This window comes from Nanorana parkeri, unplaced genomic scaffold (genome assembly GCF_000935625.1).
Source record: "Nanorana parkeri isolate BGI_ZX_2015 unplaced genomic scaffold, ASM93562v1 scaffold3082, whole genome shotgun sequence".
NCBI classification, from domain to species: Eukaryota; Metazoa; Chordata; class Amphibia; order Anura; family Dicroglossidae; genus Nanorana; species Nanorana parkeri.
This window is the reverse complement of record NW_017309350.1, coordinates 29,533-49,355: the sequence shown is the minus strand read 5'-3', so window position 1 is coordinate 49,355 and position 19,823 is coordinate 29,533. Positions and strand designations below refer to the sequence as shown.

General features: G+C 43.2%; 1 pseudogene; it reads left to right on the top strand.

Moving 5' to 3' along the window:
• The first annotated feature begins 475 nt into the window (after positions 1-475).
• Positions 476-19,823, top strand: part of LOC108802746 — a 21,516-nt pseudogene continuing 2,168 nt past the window's right edge.

The following is a 19,823-nucleotide window of genomic DNA, read 5'->3' as shown; positions in this document are numbered from 1 at the left end:
AGTCCATTTTCATTTCTCACTACTACGGTAAGTGGACTGTGGCTTTTTCCAAATCCCGCTTTGGTGCTTCTGTCCTTTCTTCTCTGGTTGTTTGTGTGCAGTAAGCACACAATTTAATTTCACTATTGCATTTTATATCCCATATGTGCAGATACGCGTTTCAGCACTCAGCACTGAAACAGACAGTACTGTCAGGCAGATTGATCTGTGTGTATGTGTGCACGTGTGTGTGTGTAAGGGGGGTGCGTGGGAGTGGTTGCCCTGGGCGTCATATTTTTAGGGATACTGTGGGCAGGGCCATTCAGTGTTGTGTGTCTGCCTGGACATCCTGTATTATGGGGGACCAACAGAGTGGCCACTGGATTGCACTGCTTGGCAGCAGGACGCCCCATTCCTTCATAAACAGAGTGTGTGCACCCGGGAATATCTTCCCCTGGAAGCAGGGCTCAGTAGAGATTGTTTTGCAGGGTGCACCATGGCAGAGGAGGAGAAGGATCCCCTGAGCTATTTTGCATCTTATGGCAGTTTGGACAGCAGTAGTGAGGATGATGGGATGAGAGGCTGGAGGAGGAGAAGAGGCTACCCCTTGCACGCTGCCTCCCTAGGCCTGATGGGCTCTTCCAGACTGTCACCCACCTGGTTTTCCTCTCCGCCACCTTCTAGCTCCACCATTAACTGGGAGAAGAGGCTCATCTGACCCCCGGAGGAGGTGACCCTGAAGGGAGGATGGGAGGGGGACAGGAAAAGTGGAACTGATAGAGAGGAGGTTGAGGATGGTAGAGGGGGGTAATGATTAGAGAGGAGATGGGGGATGGGAAAAGTAGTACTGATAGAGAGGAGGTAGGGATGGGAGGAGGGGGGTACTGATCAGAGAGGAGGTGGAGAATGGGGGGGGGGGAATCGATCAGAGAAGAGGTGTGGGAGCGGGGTGTACTGATTAGAGGGGATGCAGGGGATGGGATAGAGGGATACTAATCAGAGGAGGTGGGAATGGGGTGGTGATGGTGGATATGTGTAATATAGTTTACAAGGGTAATTATTTCAGGGATTGGGTTTATAGATTAGTAGAAAGGCATCATGGCACACTCACAAACCAGCATGTAAAACAACTTGTCTCACCACTAAGGACAATGACAGAGGTTTGGATACACGTCTTCTGCAAAGGATGTGTAAGCCGCACTGCCGCGCCAAGGCACCTCTTATAGTGCGGTCCTAACTCTAAACTATGAGAGTCTCCATCTTGGAGCACATGGGGCAGAAGATATCAAATTGGGTGCAGGCCTGTCAGGAGGACGCCCCACCTCCTTAAAGGTACAGAAACACACAAGGGATCCCGCACATCCCATTGGCAGCTGAGAAACCCCATGCGTCGCTGCACCAAATCGGTAAAGCAAAACAAACGACAAACGCACTCAACAATTTGTTACCAGTTATACAGTAAGGTGCACACGAAATGGGCTTTGAACAGTAGAACAGTAGAAAGGCATCATGGCACACTCACACACCAGCATGTAAAACAACTTGTCTCACCACTAAGGACAATGACAGAGGTTTGGATACACGTCTTCTGCAAAGGATGTGTAAGCCGCACTGCCGCGCCAAGGCACCTCTTATAGTGCGGTCCTAACTCTAAACTATGAGAGTCTCCATCTTGGAGCACATGGGGCAGAAGATATCAAATTGGGTGCAGGCCTGTCAGGAGGACGCCCCACCTCCTTAAAGGTACAGAAACACACAAGGGATCCCGCACATCCCATTGGCAGCTGAGAAACCCCATGCGTCGCTGCACCAAATCGGTAAAGCAAAACAAACGACAAACGCACTCAACAATTTGTTACCAGTTATACAGTAAGGTGCACACGAAATGGGCTTTGAACAGTAGAACAGTAGAAAGGCATCATGGCACACTCACACACCAGCATGTAAAACAACTTGTCTCACCACTAAGGACAATGACAGAGGTTTGGATACACGTCTTCTGCAAAGGATGTGTAAGCCGCACTGCCGCGCCAAGGCACCTCTTATAGTGCGGTCCTAACTCTAAACTATGAGAGTCTCCATCTTGGAGCACATGGGGCAGAAGATATCAAATTGGGTGCAGGCCTGTCAGGAGGACGCCCCACCTCCTTAAAGGTACAGAAACACACAAGGGATCCCGCACATCCCATTGGCAGCTGAGAAACCCCATGCGTCGCTGCACCAAATCGGTAAAGCAAAACAAACGACAAACGCACTCAACAATTTGTTACCAGTTATACAGTAAGGTGCACACGAAATGGGCTTTGAACAGTAGAACAGTAGAAAGGCATCATGGCACACTCACACACCAGCATGTAAAACAACTTGTCTCACCACTAAGGACAATGACAGAGGTTTGGATACACGTCTTCTGCAAAGGATGTGTAAGCCGCACTGCCGCGCCAAGGCACCTCTTATAGTGCGGTCCTAACTCTAAACTATGAGAGTCTCCATCTTGGAGCACATGGGGCAGAAGATATCAAATTGGGTGCAGGCCTGTCAGGAGGACGCCCCACCTCCTTAAAGGTACAGAAACACACAAGGGATCCCGCACATCCCATTGGCAGCTGAGAAACCCCATGCGTCGCTGCACCAAATCGGTAAAGCAAAACAAACGACAACTGTACCTTTAAGGAGGTGGGGCGTCCTCCTGACAGGCCTGCACCCAATTTGATATCTTCTGCCCCATGTGCTCCAAGATGGAGACTCTCATAGTTTAGAGTTAGGACCGCACTATAAGAGGTGCCTTGGCGCGGCAGTGCGGCTTACACATCCTTTGCAGAAGACGTGTATCCAAACCTCTGTCATTGTCCTTAGTGGTGAGACAAGTTGTTTTACATGCTGGTGTGTGAGTGTGCCATGATGCCTTTCTACTGTTCTACTGTTCAAAGCCCATTTCGTGTGCACCTTACTGTATAACTGGTAACAAATTGTTGAGTGCGTTTGTCGTTTGTTTTGGGTTTATAGATTAGTCACAGAGATGGAGTTACACTCTAATCGTACTGATCATACAATTCTCCTTTATGTGTTTCATTATTTGTCATGTTCTTTTTTATTGGATCAGCCTCCCAGAGAGTTTAAAGTGTGTAAGACGATTGCAGTTCCTCCTCCAGAATCCTACAAGGTGGAATAAAAGAAGGGGCTGCTCCACCGATTGGGACATAGCTATAAATGGTCCAGCATGTACCAAGACAACCGAGATGATGCTCCCCAACAGGTCAACAAAGCAAAGTTTATTTCACATGAGGAGACCGCTGCTGACTGTCCTGTTAAGAGGACATTTTTGGCTCATAAAATATCTATATATAGAATTCCATGATAATAAAGACTATCTAAATATAAGACCCATGTGTATTCTTCTTGAATCTTGGTGAGCTTTGTGTATTTCTTCCAGATCTGTGCAGTAATCCAGTGTGAAATTTGAAGCTCCCTATAATAAAGACCAGTCACCGCTGCTCTCTATCTTTGCGCAGGGTTACTAGTTTTGTCTCCGCCCTCTCCTGTAGTTTTCTGCAGACAGTCTGTAGTGGGTGGAGCTTGCTGAGCCCCTCTACAGCTCTGTTCTCTGCAGTCTATGTGCAGGAAAGTGATGTTGTCGCTGCTATTTTTACAAGGTATGTAAAGGCATTTGCTGCTCACAAAAAGGATTAACATTCTTTGTGGCTTGTGGAGTTCAGCTTTAAAGTTTTTTTTGTTGTTTTACATAGGGTGGTGTTAGACCCTTTGTCAAGTTTTTATTGCTGTCTTTGTCCCCACTGGGGTGTTTCATGCCTCTTTTTGTGCTGATGAACGTAGTCACTGAGACAGAAAATTAGGGCAAAGCCAGAAATGTTAAGTTGTCATCAGAACAAGTTGTCATCAGAAGTTGAGGAAAAATCCTCCAACGGGGACACATATTCCTGGGACAACTCTCAATCCCAATATGGATAATAACCTAACTTTTGAGAGTAAAGTACCCCCCTCCAGCTCTGCAACATCCACAGTCTCCCTCACCACTTCATCACTGGTGCTTCTATTAATCCATCTTCTTCCGGGATCAGCCGTTGCCTTGATTGGCTGGGAAGGGATGATGTAACTCCTGCATATGAGAATCGGGGAACATTCATCCTGGCACCCAGCCACCCGCCACTTACAGATGCTGATTGTATGCTGAGCTAAACATGTGTGGCTGTCAGTGTACAATTTGTAAAAAGCTGCTATCAGGCACGGGGAAAGACTTTATGGCAGGCACCACAGTGGCTTAGTAGTTAGCACTCCTGCTATGTAGCATTGGGGTCCTCAGTTTGAATCCTAGTCAGGACACTGCCTTTGTTTGTATGGGTTTCCTCTGGTTACCTCCAACAATCCAAAGACAGCACCCATACAAGCGCAGGTAGCAGGTTTTTTGGCTTCTGTCTAAATTGTCCCTGGTGTGTGTATATATATATATACACACCACACAAACCACCACAGACAAATATGTGTACATGTACGCATGTGAGAAAGGGACCTTAGATTGGTGAACCCTCGTGAATTGTAGCCTCAGTTTCCTGTTCTTTGCTGACAGGAGTGGCACCCGGTGTGGTCTTCTGCTGCTTCAAGGTTCTACTTTAAGGTTGAACATGTTTTTGAGTTTAGAGATGTTCTTCTCCAGATCTCGGTTGTAACATGTGGTTATTTGAGTTACTGTTTTCTTTCCATCAGCTTGACCAAGTTTGGCCATTCACCTCTGACCTTTGGCATCAACAAGGCATTTTCGCCCAGAGAACTGCCGCTCACAGGATATTTTCTCATTTTTAGACCATTCTCTGTAATCCCTAGAAATGGTTGTGTGTGAACATCCCAGAAGATCACCATTTTCAGGAAACACTCAGACCAGCCCCTCTGGCACCAACAACCATGCCATGTTCAAAGTCACTTAAATCACCTTTCTTCCCTATTCTGAAGGCTTTGTTTGAACTTTGAGCAGATCGTCTTGACCATGTCTACATGTCTAAATGCATTGTGTTGCTGCCATATGATTGGCTCATTAGATATTTACTTTAATGAGCAGTCAAACAGGTGTACCTAATAAACAGGCCAGTGAGTCTATGTAAGTATGTATCTGTGTGTATGTATGTCTGTATCTGTTTAATTACATTACATGTGCTTGGGTAAGGGGTTCTATATTATACTGGTGGAAGAGAATTAGGGAGTGCAATACTTGCCTTGCCCTGGGCGCTGAAAACCCACACTACACTACTGACTACTGCAATCCCTGCCACCAGTGCCGGAAGTTATAACTGAGGTCACAGACACCAATGCTTGTGGTTAATTTAACTATATTGTGGGTTGTTATTGCAGTCTCTGATAATAATGCTGGGGGTTATTACAGCAGTCAGTGACATCAATGCTGGGGGTTATTAATGCAGTCACTAACCTCAGTACTGGGGGTTTTATTGTGCTCACTGACACTAATGTTGACTCCACATTTCTCTTTAGTGTGTTTTGTGGTACAATGAAAAAAAGCAGAAGGAACTACATTATCAGCCATTAAGGTGCATAACAGCTCATTCTTTTTAAATTGGCTACCTCAATGCAAGGCACAGCAACACACAAAAACGCGCTGCTAATGTGTAGCCCTCTGGAAGTGCCAGGGGCCGCACGTGAGTCCCTCGAAATAAAGTAATGCAAGAGTAAATTAAGTAAAAATCATAACTGAGGATATGAATGCTCAAGTGAGAAGGCAGAGCAATTGCCACCCCATGACTGAAAACCTAAGCTTAATTGATGAAATCAGTGACAATGGATATTGTCTAAATTAGCTAGCTGCTTCCCAAACCATGGTGATTGACAGCACAATGTTTTAGCACAAAGTCATTTGTGAATCATCTTCCGTATCCTCAGGAGATAACTAATTGAACAACCAGACTAATTGTTTCCTTATTCAAGAAACATTTCTAACTTGAAAGTTAGAGCATGCAAGCACGCTAATGTAAACTCAGACCACTGCCTTGTAAAAGCAATAATAGGAGTCTGTATTTCCAATATACAAAAAAAAGAAAAAAACAATGTTTCTTCATTCTTTAGAATCCAGGAATAGCACTCCAATATGCCAGCAGAGCTATAGACCTCTTCAGTTCTCTTATGCTGGACATGACTCACTTTATTACCAATTGAAGAAATGTGAGAACAAAAACAATCTAACAGGTAGCTGAAGTGAATGGGAGTCTGCTTATGAGAAAAGCTCTATATTTGATAAAGAATGTGAGGTCACTGCAGTAAAGGATGGATTTTACTAGGCAAAACAACAGAGGTGCCGTGTAGGAAGTGAAGTATTCAAATACCATAAAGAAAGAACTGCTGAAAGAAACTGCAAGAAAAAGTGTGAATGGTCACCAATCCAATGCAAGGATGTCCTTGAGCTGGACAGAGTCCAGAGAAGGGCAACAAAACTGATAAAGGGGCTGAGGAACCAAAGTTATGACATAAGTTTGCAAATTTTAAACTTGTTCACGATAGAAATGAGGCGACTACGAGGGGACATGATTCTGATGTACAATTTTTTCAAATGTGACAGTAACATTAGTAATAAACATTTCATTTTAAACTCACAAAAAATAAATAAAAAAAGACAAGAGGCCACCACCTGAAATTGGAGGAAGAAAAGTTTGAACACCGTTTATGAAATTATTAAAGTATTGAACACCGTTTATGAAATTATGATTTTATTAAAAATTTTAATATATTGGGATTACCGTATTTTTCGCTCCATAAGACGCACTTTTTCCCCCCAAAAGGCGGGGGAAAATGTGTGTGCGTCTTATGGAGCGAATCCCGATCACCCAACGCCCAGGACATGTAGTTTCGGACGCCGGGCGAGTAGTTTTTTTGTACATTCAGCTCTGCTCCGGACAAGCAGAGCTAAATGTACAGTGGGAGCCGCTGCTCATTTAATACAAGTGATCTAATCAGATCACTTGTATCAAATCGAGCGGTGACGAGCGTGTCACAGCCCCCCCTCCCCCGCCGTGGTTTTGGGGTCCCCCGCTCCTCTGGGGGACCCGTGACCAAGGCATAGGAGCTCAATCTAGAGCCCCTAGAGCAGACGAAGAACGTTCACTGAGACCTGTCTCAGCTGTGACTAACTACAGCTGTCACAGAAGCCTACCCTCCCTGCATCCTATGGTCCGGTGCGCCTTATAGAGCGCAAAATACGGTAAGTTTTCTTTTCTCCAGTAAAGTTTTCCAGTCTGTTTATAAATGTCACACTCTAATTGGATTTATTTGAAAAATTTGTTAATCTTGTAAGAAAATATTTATAAAATAGACTTCTTAGTCTTTCTGTTTTCAGATCTACACTCTAATGGATTAGGTACTTTTCCAGTAAACAGAACCAGTCGTTTGACCACAACACAATGAATGTCTAATTTACTAACAAAGTTTAGCAGCAATAATTTTACAGTGTAAAATATGTAGAAATTATTGTTTTGTTCAAAGATAATGAATACAGCAAAAGGTACACCTGAAGTAATAATTAGTATTGTGGCTCATACCAGCCACTCGATTGTTCCATTTTTTTAATAGAAACATGAAAAACAAGATCAGTTCTTGTTTCAGATGCTTTTAGTTATGAGGTTTATTGTTCTGCAGTATCACAGGAAAGGTGTGATTTCACACCCCATAAATATCAGCTCTATTACAGCATAATGCAAAGAGACCTAGGGAAATAAACCTGGATATGCAAGAAAGAATATGATCCTTTGTATCAAAACGTCAGAAATCTCCCACATTGTCTCCTCCTATGCATTGTAAAGGACAGGACCTTATCAATTTTCTGTGCAATGTATGCCTCCTAAAACATGGCAGTCTTCAAATGCAGTAATTAGCCATCTGCCAACAACATCTGAACTGTGTGAAATCTCAACCCGTGAAATTCCATCTTCTTTTTAATTATGCAATGTTTAATATTGTAAATCTCTACAAAAAGTGCTAATCCTTCTCCATGTAACAGGACACATACATTCAATAATCTTATTAAACATCTACACTAGTTTTCTTTTAAAAATTATATCACACCTTGATCCGCTGTAGCTACTTAATAGTGATCCAAACAATACAGGAAGATTATAAATATATTTATTTTTTCTGCATCATTCAGATCCGCGGGCATAAAATATAAGAGAGCATTTTATTAATCAAAAAACACACTTTAAAAACGTGGGTTAAATCACAAATTCATCAACCTGGGCTGAACCATCCAGGCTGAACCATCCTCAGACACATCTGTCCTGTATTCCATTCCTCTGGCACATAAATTCAGGCAAGCATAGTTCCAAGTTGTTATGCAAGGATCAGTCCACACACCTAACACTGTCGAAGTCAGTGTATAATAACAAAAATAATCCAAAATTGCAGTTACGGGCAAATGTGACAAATGGTATAAAATGTTTTATGCTAAGTTCAATCCCCACATTCAAAGCAGTGATTCAAATTGAAACACATTAGCTGCTACATTAACAAAGACTAGAGGCCACCACCTAAAATTGCTGGAGAAAAGATTTAACCACAAAGGGCGTAGGGACTTCTTTTCAGTCAGAATGGTTACATTTTGGAACTCTCAGCCACAAGCAGTGGTATCAGCAGAGAACATTGATTCATTCAAAAGTCAATTAGATATCTTCCTCAGAGACCGTAACATACAAGGGTACAGGTACTCTTAAAAACTAAGACCACACAGGGACTCGTACACACACACACACACACACAGAAAGGTTGAACTTGATGGATCTGTGTCTTTATTCTCCTCAAATACTATGTAATTATGTAATTAAAGGGTGTATTGATAAGGAAAATACCAGAGCTATTTGTCCTTTGAAACTGCATTTATTATGTGCCAAATGGGGTAAAAAACTTTTTCCAGGTCCTATAGAAGGACTGTATTTTGTCCACTTCATGAAACTGAGGATCTTAAAGTCAAAAGATTTTTAAGCTAATTCAAATGCTGATGAAATCACTTACAATGGATGATACTCCTTAATCTTTACCAGGGTCATTCACAAAAGGGTGACGAGTTTGGAGAAGGCAGGAGAAGTGAACAATCTAGGACAACATAGCTGATATGGAAAAATTCTCCAATTCAGCTCACTTCCAGTTCAGTTATGTTGTCCTAGATTGTTCACTTCTCCTTCCTTCTCCAAACTCGTCACCCTTTTGTGAATAACCCTGTAAAAAGTTTAACTTCCTGCAGAATCAGCTGGTCTGCTGAGCACTGGCCCTGATATCCTGTTGTAGGGTGGCTCCTTTACCTTGATGAGTCCTATGGAGCCACCATTTTGTGCTCTGGTAAGCTATGTGTCTCTACAAACACACAACAAGGCAAGCCACTCCCCTGCTCCCCCTCCTCCTTTCTCCCTTTTTAAAACTAGTAAATGGACAGCTGCTGGAGACTGCTCTGTAGCCATGTGATCTTGTAGTGGGCAGGAAGTTCAGGGAAGCATAGCTGAGAGAGTTGGAGTCAGCTGTTAAGAAACATGATGATTGCAAAAATTGTAAGAAATACTTTGTTTAATCTGGATTCATTATTGAAAAAAGTTTGAGAGTTTAATATTACTTTAAGAAATACATTTAATTGTAATGAGTTCTTATCAAGTTCTTGTCATCTTTCAGTGAATCTTCAACCGAAATACATATTTTTAATGTTACATTTCTGAGTGCACATCCTCCACCAAAAACTGAAATTCAACTTGCCAAACTTACCTTTCTGTTTTAGGATCGGTAAATCGCTTTGCAAGACCTTGAGTTGCACTATGTGAAAATTTCTAGGCACTCCAGGGGGAAACAAGAGGGCGCCCTGGTTGAGAATGGTTATTATATTGTAATGCTGTTTATATTCATAAACAAGTACTACACAAATACTTCCTTCCTCTTCATTAATTTTAAATGACAACCATTTCTTGCAGAATGTTTTCTCCCCAACATAATTTCACCCACAGAAACCCTGGGCAATAAAAGATACATTTAATTGGTTTTCTGTTAAAGGAGAACTATGGGGTCAGTGGTTTTCCCCATAGTTCTCCTTAGGGTAACGGGAGGACACAAACTAGCGTCCTCCCGTTACCCTAAGCTCAGTATACAGCTACAGCTCGCGGTATACTGAGACGCCGGAGCGGATCCCCACGTAGATGACGGATCCGCCCAGCTGCGTGAGTGACAGCTGGCTCTGCCTATCTAGAGGCAGAGCCAGCTGTACCCGCCCCCTCCCCCGTCCGTTCCACCAGTTAGCGCTGGCAGATCGGAGCGGGGAGAGGGGAATCCAGCCCCTCCCCCTGTCACGGCAGAGAGCCGGGACAGGATCGAGAGGCGAGCGAACCCGGTATGTGTTCGCTCACCTCCCAATCTACTGAGCTGACCTGTGACAGTCTCATTGTCACAGGTCGGCTAGAACTATGAGGTGAGTGAAAAGCACTCACCTCATAGTTCTCCTTTAATGCCATGCTGATCTTCAGTCTAAAATGATAATGTTTTTGTTACTCGAGAGTCTTCATGAGGTGATTGGGATTGTTGTTCATGTATTTATGTATAACCAATATACATGTAAATGCTATTTACAGCTCTTGCGTTAGTGTGTTGTGTTAACAAACATTCACTAGATGGCACTGTTAGGCTTTTGCAAAATCCTTATAAACTGTACTAGATCATCTGAGTTGAAACTTCAACTGTTCTACATAAAAATAAGATTGCATTTGAGGGAAATAAGCAATAGACAGTTAAAACCAAATTAAGCAAAACAACACATCGCCACAGGCTATTAGAAATCAGTGATTACTTAGACACATAACAGTTTGGTGTCATCAATTTCGCATCTTAATTTAAGTTTTATCTGATCAAGAGTGATAATTCCTAAAGCAAATGGAACTAAACCCACGAATTTAGAGGTTCCCCAAAACAGTAACATGCACGGCAAGCCTCTGGTGGTAGTTCTCACAGTTGCCAGTGTGCTTATGTCAGCTTTAATCCAATGTTTCAAGCCCTCCAGTGGCTGGTGACATAGCTGATACACATGTGCAGAACCATGGCAACTACGGATCTAAACAGAGGCTAAGATGGCGCTGTCTTTGAGTGTAAAGTTTAGCAGGTCTTAGTTCAGATTTAAGTGCATGATTTCCAACTGTCCCAGATTTGCTCTACAGTCATGCTTGGTAGACAGTTGTCCCACCATAGGTGTGTCCCTGGCTGTGTCCCAGGATCACATCATAAGGCTTGCTGAGATGCATCCCTCTGGCCCTGCCTAGTACTTCTAGTGCTAATGTTTAGTACTGAGCACTCTGTCAGATGGCTGTGTCATCCATTTGCCCTCTACTAATTCTGCCGAAGCAGGGAATCCCCACCTGGAGCTCCTCCCACCGGACCAGCGCTGACTCGCCGCTGCTCTCCCGCACCTAAGGTAAGTGAAAAAAAACAAAACAAATAGCGCAAGCATCGGGGGAATTTTGGCAAGTACAAGCACTTGCCAAAATGCCCTGTTTTTTCCGCCCTCACCCTGCAGCGCCCTTAGGCGGCCGCCTGACTTGCCTTGCGGTAGCGCCGGGCCTGCTTGGTTACACAACTGCATATATGGTCATCTTCCTTCCTTTAGGGTGGCAGGCCACAGCATTGTCCAGCCATTGGAAAGTACCAAAACCCCTTTGGAACTCATTAGTATACAGCATTGTGAGACTCTTCTTTCTTCAGCAGAAGTGGGATTCCATAGCATAGCTTGGGACTCTAGCAGGTAACACCTACTGCTGAAAACTTTGGAACATGTAAGGAGCCATAACTGATTTAACACACAAAAGTCCAAAAAGTAGGTTATGGATCCGCTGAGTTGCAAATTTACCAAAAAAAAGTGGTTTTATGACGGTTTAAGACTTTTTATGGGAGAAAAGCTATCTTGTCTATATTCTTCACTCCTTATGGACTGTAAAGGCATCTGAAGATGAGAAGGCAAAATATAATTTGTTAATGGGACATCACTTATTCAATTTTTTTGTGTGCCAAATCCTCACAGATACATACATACATACATTCTCTGATGTTACATGCATCCGCCTGCCATCTTCTGCACAAACTCCTTTCCATAAACTTCTCCAGAAGACACAGAACAGGTACCAATGCAAGATCAGGTACGGCTGAGGATCCCAGAAAAGCAAGCTGGGCAGCATTGCTTCTCTTAATTAGATACATACATGCAAAAGATTTGCAGCTTTGCTCTATGTGATTCAGAATTGGCTACTGTGTAATGCCTCTTAAGTTTTGTACTGCACACATTTTTGACCATCTACAAAGACCTTCAACCCATCAGCAGCCACAACAGGTGTCAAAGTACTCAGCAGAAAAGTCACTATCAGGTTATGTTTTTTAAACATTTTATGCCAAACGTGTTTGCAGTGTTATTGGCATTTATCATTCTATTTTGTGCAGGAGCCATTGAGTTGCCACACTTTAAAGTGATATTAAAGTCAAAATATTTTCAAGCTATTTCAAATGTTGATAAAATCACTTACCATGGATATGGCTCCCTGATGCTTAAGGGTGCATTCACACCAGATGCAGTGCGTTCAGGCCCGATTCTGGCCGGAACGCACTGCATCGTATTGGGGCCGGCTCACTTTTTTTGTGGGCAGGAGGGGGGCGTGGCGGGCCATTGAAGTGAATGGCACCGTAGCCACGCCCCCCGTCCGCAATGCGATCAGCCGCACCGGAACTGGTCCGCAGCTTGCAGCATTTTGATCGCACCGGACCGCAGGCACAATGTGCCTTGCGATCCCGTGCGGAGGATCGCAATGCGGCCGGAGGGCATGGCTACGGTGCCATTCACTTCAATGACCCATCCCCCCTCCTACCCCACAAAAAAGTGAGCCGGCCACAATGCGATGCAGTGTGTTCCGAGCAGAATCGGGCCGGAACACACGGCTACCGGTGTGAATGTACCCTAAAAGTTGTAGCTTCCTGCAGAATCAGCTGGTCCCCTGAGTACTGACCCTGATATCCTGTTTTAGAGTGGCTCCTTTCCCTTGCTGGGTCCTATGGAGCCATCCTTGTGTGTGCTAGTAAGCTGTGTGTGTCTCCACAAACACTCAGGCACAGGAAGGCAAGACACTTCCCCATCTTCCTTCCTCCCTTTCCCTTTCTCCAAGCTAGTAGATGGACAGCTGCAAGAGACTGCTCTGTCCCTTGTGATCTTACACTGGACAGGAACTTCAGGGAAGTTAAGCTGAGAGTGTTGGAGCTGTTTAGGAACATGATGACTGTAAGTGTTTGTGCAAATATTTAAGGAAATGCTGGTAATGTATTTATTTAAACAGAGCTTTTGCCGCCGGGAGTCTGTTTAAACAGCCCCGATGCCAGCGACGTACACTAGTACTAATGAACAATACCTTTTTGGTTTTGTTTCTGTCCTTATTATAATAAATCTTCCCGTATATACAGTTTTTTTAAATGCATTAGGTTTACAATACTGTATGCTTCTAGTAGAACCACACATATTTTAAATGAATGCTGCACCCTTAAATAAAGTACTTTCTCTGCTTGCAATGGCTTGTTGGACGCACAGCAACAAAAAAAAAAGTGTTGCTGGAATTTTTTTTAAATGTTGTAAAGTATGTAAGGACAACTTCTAATGCAATTTATTGATTTTATGTGTTGTAGTGCGTGCATGTGTGTATATGAGTCCATATGTGGTCCTAGGTTTTTAAGAGTACCTGTACCCCTGTATGTTACGGTCTCTTCGGAAGGTATCTAATGGTTTTTGAATAATTCAATACCTTCTGCTGATACCACTGCTTGTGGAAGAGAGTTCCAAAATGTAACCACTCTGACTGAAAAGAAGCCCTTATGCCTTTTGTGGTTAAATATTTTCTCTACCAATTTTAGGTGGTGGCCTCTAGTCCTTGTTATGGAGTTTACTGTAAAAGGTTTATTGCTGATGTTGCCATCACCACAAAACATTTTGTACATTAAAATCATGTCCCCTCTTAATCTCCTAACTTCCAGCGTGAAAAAGTCCAAATTTAGCAACCTTGTTTCATAGCTTTGATCCTCCAGCCCCTTAATGTGTTTCGTTGCCCTTCTCTGAACTCTCCCCAGCTCGAGGACATCCTTTCTGTGGATAGGTGACCAAAACTGAACCACATACTCAAGATGAGGCCGAACCAGCGATCTATAAAGTGGCAAAATTCTCGCTTTTTCTCTACAGTACATTCCCTTTTTAATATAAGACAGTACTCTGCTCACTTTGTTTACCGCATAAATGGAGCAAAATGTTTTCAAACCATCAAGTTAAGGCTTGTATTTCATACAGGATATATTTCATACATCATGCTCAGACACCTTGTTCCTGATATCGCAAAACAATTTCTTTGCAGCTGCTATTTCTGTATTATGCCCGAAGTCCGGCTTCATACTTTCTACACCTCCACAGGAATAAACTTACAGGGTTATTAAACCCTCCGGTGTTTTTGCATATATCTACTGATAGCAAGCAGTAAATATATGCAAAAAGTGTAGGAAAAACGCTTTAAAAGAGGTTTAAACTTACATGTGTCTTAACCGCTCCGGTCCGAAAATGTGAAATTTCTCGGGCGGCTGCCAAGCATCTTAGGGCGGGCGCATGCGCAGTTCACATTTTCGGCCGGGATACGAGGAGAGACACAAGGTAAATCTATGGACGCGTGCACCCGCATGCAGACACAGTGGAACAGGAAGTGCTCGCAAGGACAGAGGAGTCAGCGCTGGATCGGAGACCCGCAGCAGCGCTGGAGGGACAGATGAAAACGACAGGAAAGAAGATCAGATTAAGAAACATAATTTAAGGTAAGTGCTTTAATTAACATTGGGGAGATGTGACGACATGGTGATCAGTTTATAAGTTAAATGTGTATTGGTGTTGAGTTATGTTTTGAGTGCGTTATGCTGTGTGACCTGGTTAGGGAAAGACTATCAGCACCATCCCTCGTTATCTCCTATTGTTCTCTGAGGGAGCTCAGAACAATGACATTCTGGCCAGGCCCCCTGCTATGGCTGTCTGGAGTTCGTTAGCAGGTGGACACCTGTGGTGTTGAGCAGACCGATGGTCTGGGAGGGGAGGGTGGATGTGATGGGATTATATTCTGATTTCATCACTTGCTGTATATAAGTTTGTGCAGTTGCTCAATAAATCAGAGTTTGTTTACCCTACACTCAAGCCTTGGCTAGTGACTGGGGAAACTGGGAGCTACAGATCAGCGGGTTCCAATATCTCCTCAGCAAGGAAGAAGACAGCGGCGGACATACTCATCCTGAGTACGGGGGTCCGTCACAGGAGAGGTAAAATATTTTTAACTCTAATGTCACTTTGATCTAATTACCTTACGGGGTGTCAATCTCTCTAGTCATGTGATCTTTTTACTTGTTTTACAGAAACATCTTCAGTCAACCTTCACAAGTCCTTTGCAGTAATTACAAAAACTCTGTTACTTTAAAAAACAAACAAACAAAAAGGATAAAATGCCCCTAATACCTGTTCTGTTGGTGACATTGCTCATCTTTACTCTGCGCACTGTAATTCTATTCAGTGGTGTTGTAGAGACAGAGGGTGCCACAGTGTGCAGAAGGGGCATAGGCATCGGACACACCCATAAATATGTTGGATGCTAAATAATCTTCCCCAAAAGAAGTAAGCTGCTGGGCAGTGTGGTGCTGCTGTGAGCTGTGTAGGAGGCTGCTGCAGAAAGAGAGAGTCACAAGGGCTGTGTTAAGCTGCAGCGAGCAAGGGAGCCATGAGGAGATGCGGAGCGGGAGAGACTCTGCTTCAACACAGGGGAGCAGAGAACTCCAGGGGGCCTGTCAGGGCTGCAGACTATGAACTCCAGAGAGGAAGATGCCTCAGGATCCAGCTGCGGCCGGCTGAAAAAGGGAACTTTGTGTGTGGCATGACCTCTTGCCTGACCTTTGGGGAATAGATACTAAATGGCAATAGTGGCCTCTTGGACATCTGTATTGATACTGCCTTTGTTGCCGATAGCTTTGGAATTTTGCAGCCACATGGAGAGTCAGCCTGGGTTTTTTTTAACCTTTCTTTGGATTATAAGTATTTTCTATAGTGATGGAGAGCACGCTAACAGGGGTTCATGAGCCCTAACACCAGCAGACTGTGTGCTAGACCCCCACAGCCCAGTGGTACAGTTAGAGCCCCTGAATTTTAGATAGGCCATATAGTTGTCTGTTATATCTACTTATAACTGTGGTAGGTTTTAAAACTGTAATTAAAAGAGGTTTAAATGGCACACCTCTTTTTCCTTGTAGGTGCTTGCTGTTGACACTGGAGTACATATACTCCTATTGTCCATAGCCCACTTCTAGTCATAAAAATCAACAAAGTCCACGTGGAAGGGGCTAAGGTCCATGGTTGGGTGAGATCTCAACAATATTGTTGGGATCCTCCCCACTTGTCTCTCCTCATAATTTATGTAATTTTCTGACTGTGCTGGTGGGTTCACGAGAGCCAGGCACAGGTGCAGCTGTCCCATCCCCTCCATGCTGCCCATTCTCCATCTGCTGCCAATCTGGGTTTTGTCACATTGCCAAAGAAATGGAGACATGTGACAAGTATGAACGCTCTGACTTGGGACTTGTTGTGTGCACGTAGAGAAAGCACATCCACAACACAGAGCCAACCTCAGAACATTCAAACAAAGCGCAGACTGTTGTTTGATTTGCACTAGGAACTGGACTCTAGATACTGTTGATGTGCAACAACAGAGGGCCAAATAACTGCATGATTCTGGCTCAAGGTGCTTTCATCCTTAATTAAAGCCCATGTAACGCTACTGGTGTGTTGGTGAGCTACAAGTTTAGTTAGGGTGGGTCACCACTGGGAAAGGCTGGAGAACCCAAATATTTTTCAGGATCTCCTACGGGAGTAAGTTCTACATATGAATGGCTCATAAAGCTGTTTTTCTACTTATGGGTTCTCAACAGCTCCTTACTGATGTTATATTTCTCATTTGTAGCCAATTCTTGGATCCTCATGGCTTTCTACCAGAGCCATTTTTGTAGGTTGCTACTTGTCTATCCCTTTTCAACAGGGCTTAGAGACAAAGAAAGATATTCTTTCTTAATGGGAAATTATAAGAGTTTTTTAAAACAGTTTTATGACCATTTCTTTTTTACTATCTTTATATAGTCTTTGTTTTGCAAACACCTGACAAAGAACACTTAACTTTAGAGCAAGCCATCAGCAAAGGAATAAGTCACTGCTGATGCGTCATCCATTTGTGCGTGTCAATTTCAGCCTTGACCTTTCTGTAAGCAGGTTTTTTCATAAAAGAAATAGGGATTCTTTGAAAATGAGCCTGAAGCTCCAGTACTATTAGTTCATTCTTCCTCTTACTGACAACCTATATATGCGGCCACTTTTCCACTGAACAACAACATAAACAGGCACATTTACACTTAGCACCAATATAACTGAAAAATAAAGAGATCACTGAGGCAATAGGACATTACATTTTTCTTTTATAGCCATTGTTCATGTTTCATTTCATGATTATTACTGGAAAACAGTAGTGTCAAATTTGTTTCATATGCCACTGCTATGCCCAGCTCCCATCTAAATAAAAGGCTTCTTACTATGTGTAGAGTTGGAAGCCAAAGGCTCTAAAATACCCAATAACTGGAACCATTTGAAACAAGTCTATAGCATGATTTGAAATTTCCCATTGTACCAACACCGGGAGCCAAAGGAAAAGATGCAGTTGTACAGCTTCACAGGGAATCTATGAACGTAGAAAAACTAAAAACAATATCAGTGAGAAGCTGCATTAGAATCCAAAAGCAAATATTCTCTGAAATCCTGTGGCTGTCCTCCATTCATTTTGGCTTTGCAGTTGTGAAATGTGACCTTCTAAGCACAAATTTTGCCATGGGGATAACACATTTATATAGTTTGCCTTTTATTTTGAAAGCTTTTTCAGTTTATGAATTGTCATAGAGTTATGCGGACGGCAATGCATCCCTGCCGCACAGCTGCCCGTACATGCTACGGGTGGCTGTGCAGGGATGTAGCGGCAACTCTCTGGAGGGGGGGCCCTCTTCTTCCTCGCTGGGCCCCCCCCAAGTGGCCGAACGCCAGGGCCCGGTCGCAATTGCGACCGCTGCGACCCTGGTAGTTCCGCCAGTGCTTTGCTCACTTTTTATAGTGTTGGTAGAAACATAGATTTAAAATTAGCTGTAAGAAGAAATGTTGTCTTCTCAGCATAATAAGACTTTCTTTTGTGTCAAAAAACATAATTGTCTGTGGCTCAGTGCTCAGTGTACAAGATATGGTTGTAAGTCTGATTCCATGATGTAACGAAATTGAGTTTGGGCTTTAAAAGAAAAAAAAGTATGCTGTCATTGCTCAGCTCACTTTTGAAAAAACTAGTTGCTTGGCTGTCTTGGTGACCCAGAGACTTCAGTAATATTTTACTGCCCTGGAATAAATAGAGAGACCAGCAGTTCGGACCTTCTTCTAGCTGCACACTTGTTCCAAGTCAGTGATTAAGATTATTGAAGCCATAGGCACCGAACCAGCTAGCATTTTCAGCAGCCAGTCATTGGAGCCCACATATTCCATCCAGCTCATGATTCCTGAAGTTACCAGGAGCGGTTAGCCTACCAGCTTAGCCCTATTCCTCAGAACTAACCACTGCTTAACCAAGACATTAATATTTGCTAGTGTCATAGACCCCTTCCTCCTGCCCTAAAGTGTATTTACACTTTTGCAGCAAAATTGGGAAAACCTTACTTGGCTTCTCCCTCTGTAATTTTAGGAGGGTCTGTAAGGGGTTTATGTTAACCCTGTCTGTACTGTGCTGGTTCATTTCTTTATCATTTGTAGTAGATTTGAACACTGCCTTTCCTAACAAAGGATTGAAGGGTTATAACCCTGGTTTCTGCATTGTATGTTAATGAGAGAAACACATTCTACACTTTCCGGACCTCAGTTTTTTTATAAGGACAGCTCATTGTGAAGGTACTCAGGAAAACTTGGTTCAGCCATTTTGCCTGCTGCAAAAAAACATCTAAAAGGTAATACATTTTTTTTAAATTATTGTTTTGGTATGCTGTGTGAATGAGAATACATAACAAACATACAAAGGGGTTTTCTCAAATTTGACTACAAAAATGGAAATAAGCTTTAAACATTGCCATTTAGAACAATGGCTGCCCTTAACTGACTGACATGACAATAGAATCCATCCCTGAAGATGCTGACTCAACAATGGCCTCACCTTGTGCTCCTTCTGTTGGCCTGGCCCTAACCGCCTCAGGCTATTGACACAACCTTCAGCGGCTGCCTTGGCTATATTCACAGTGAAACCCAGGTCTGTTCTTCATACCACTCAACCAGTAGTTTTTACCGATTGCATTTTTACTTCAGTGGATAATGCAGCTAATGTCTGTAGAAAAGCTGCAGATAATGATCTAATGACAGGTGAAGAGGATACAAAGAGGTGGTGGTGCAAAAATAGGGAGAGTTAAAGCAGTTTAGGTTCTAAGGGACAGTTCACACCACAAACAGTGCGTTCCAGAGCAGACAGGACAATATTCCACTCCAGCCCGCTACCTGCATTCAGTGCGATACAGTGCGTTCCAAAGGAGTCCAGTGACTGCAGTAGGTACAACTTGGTGCTTAAAGCAAACTTGTGTTATAATTAAAATGACAAAATAACATGCTTACAGCTAGCTGACATCTGCTAGTGTATGCCTTTCTTGTGTCTACCCCAGCACTTGCCAGAGGCCTTATTTCCTGGTGGTGTAGGTTAGAGACACTCATCATATCATAT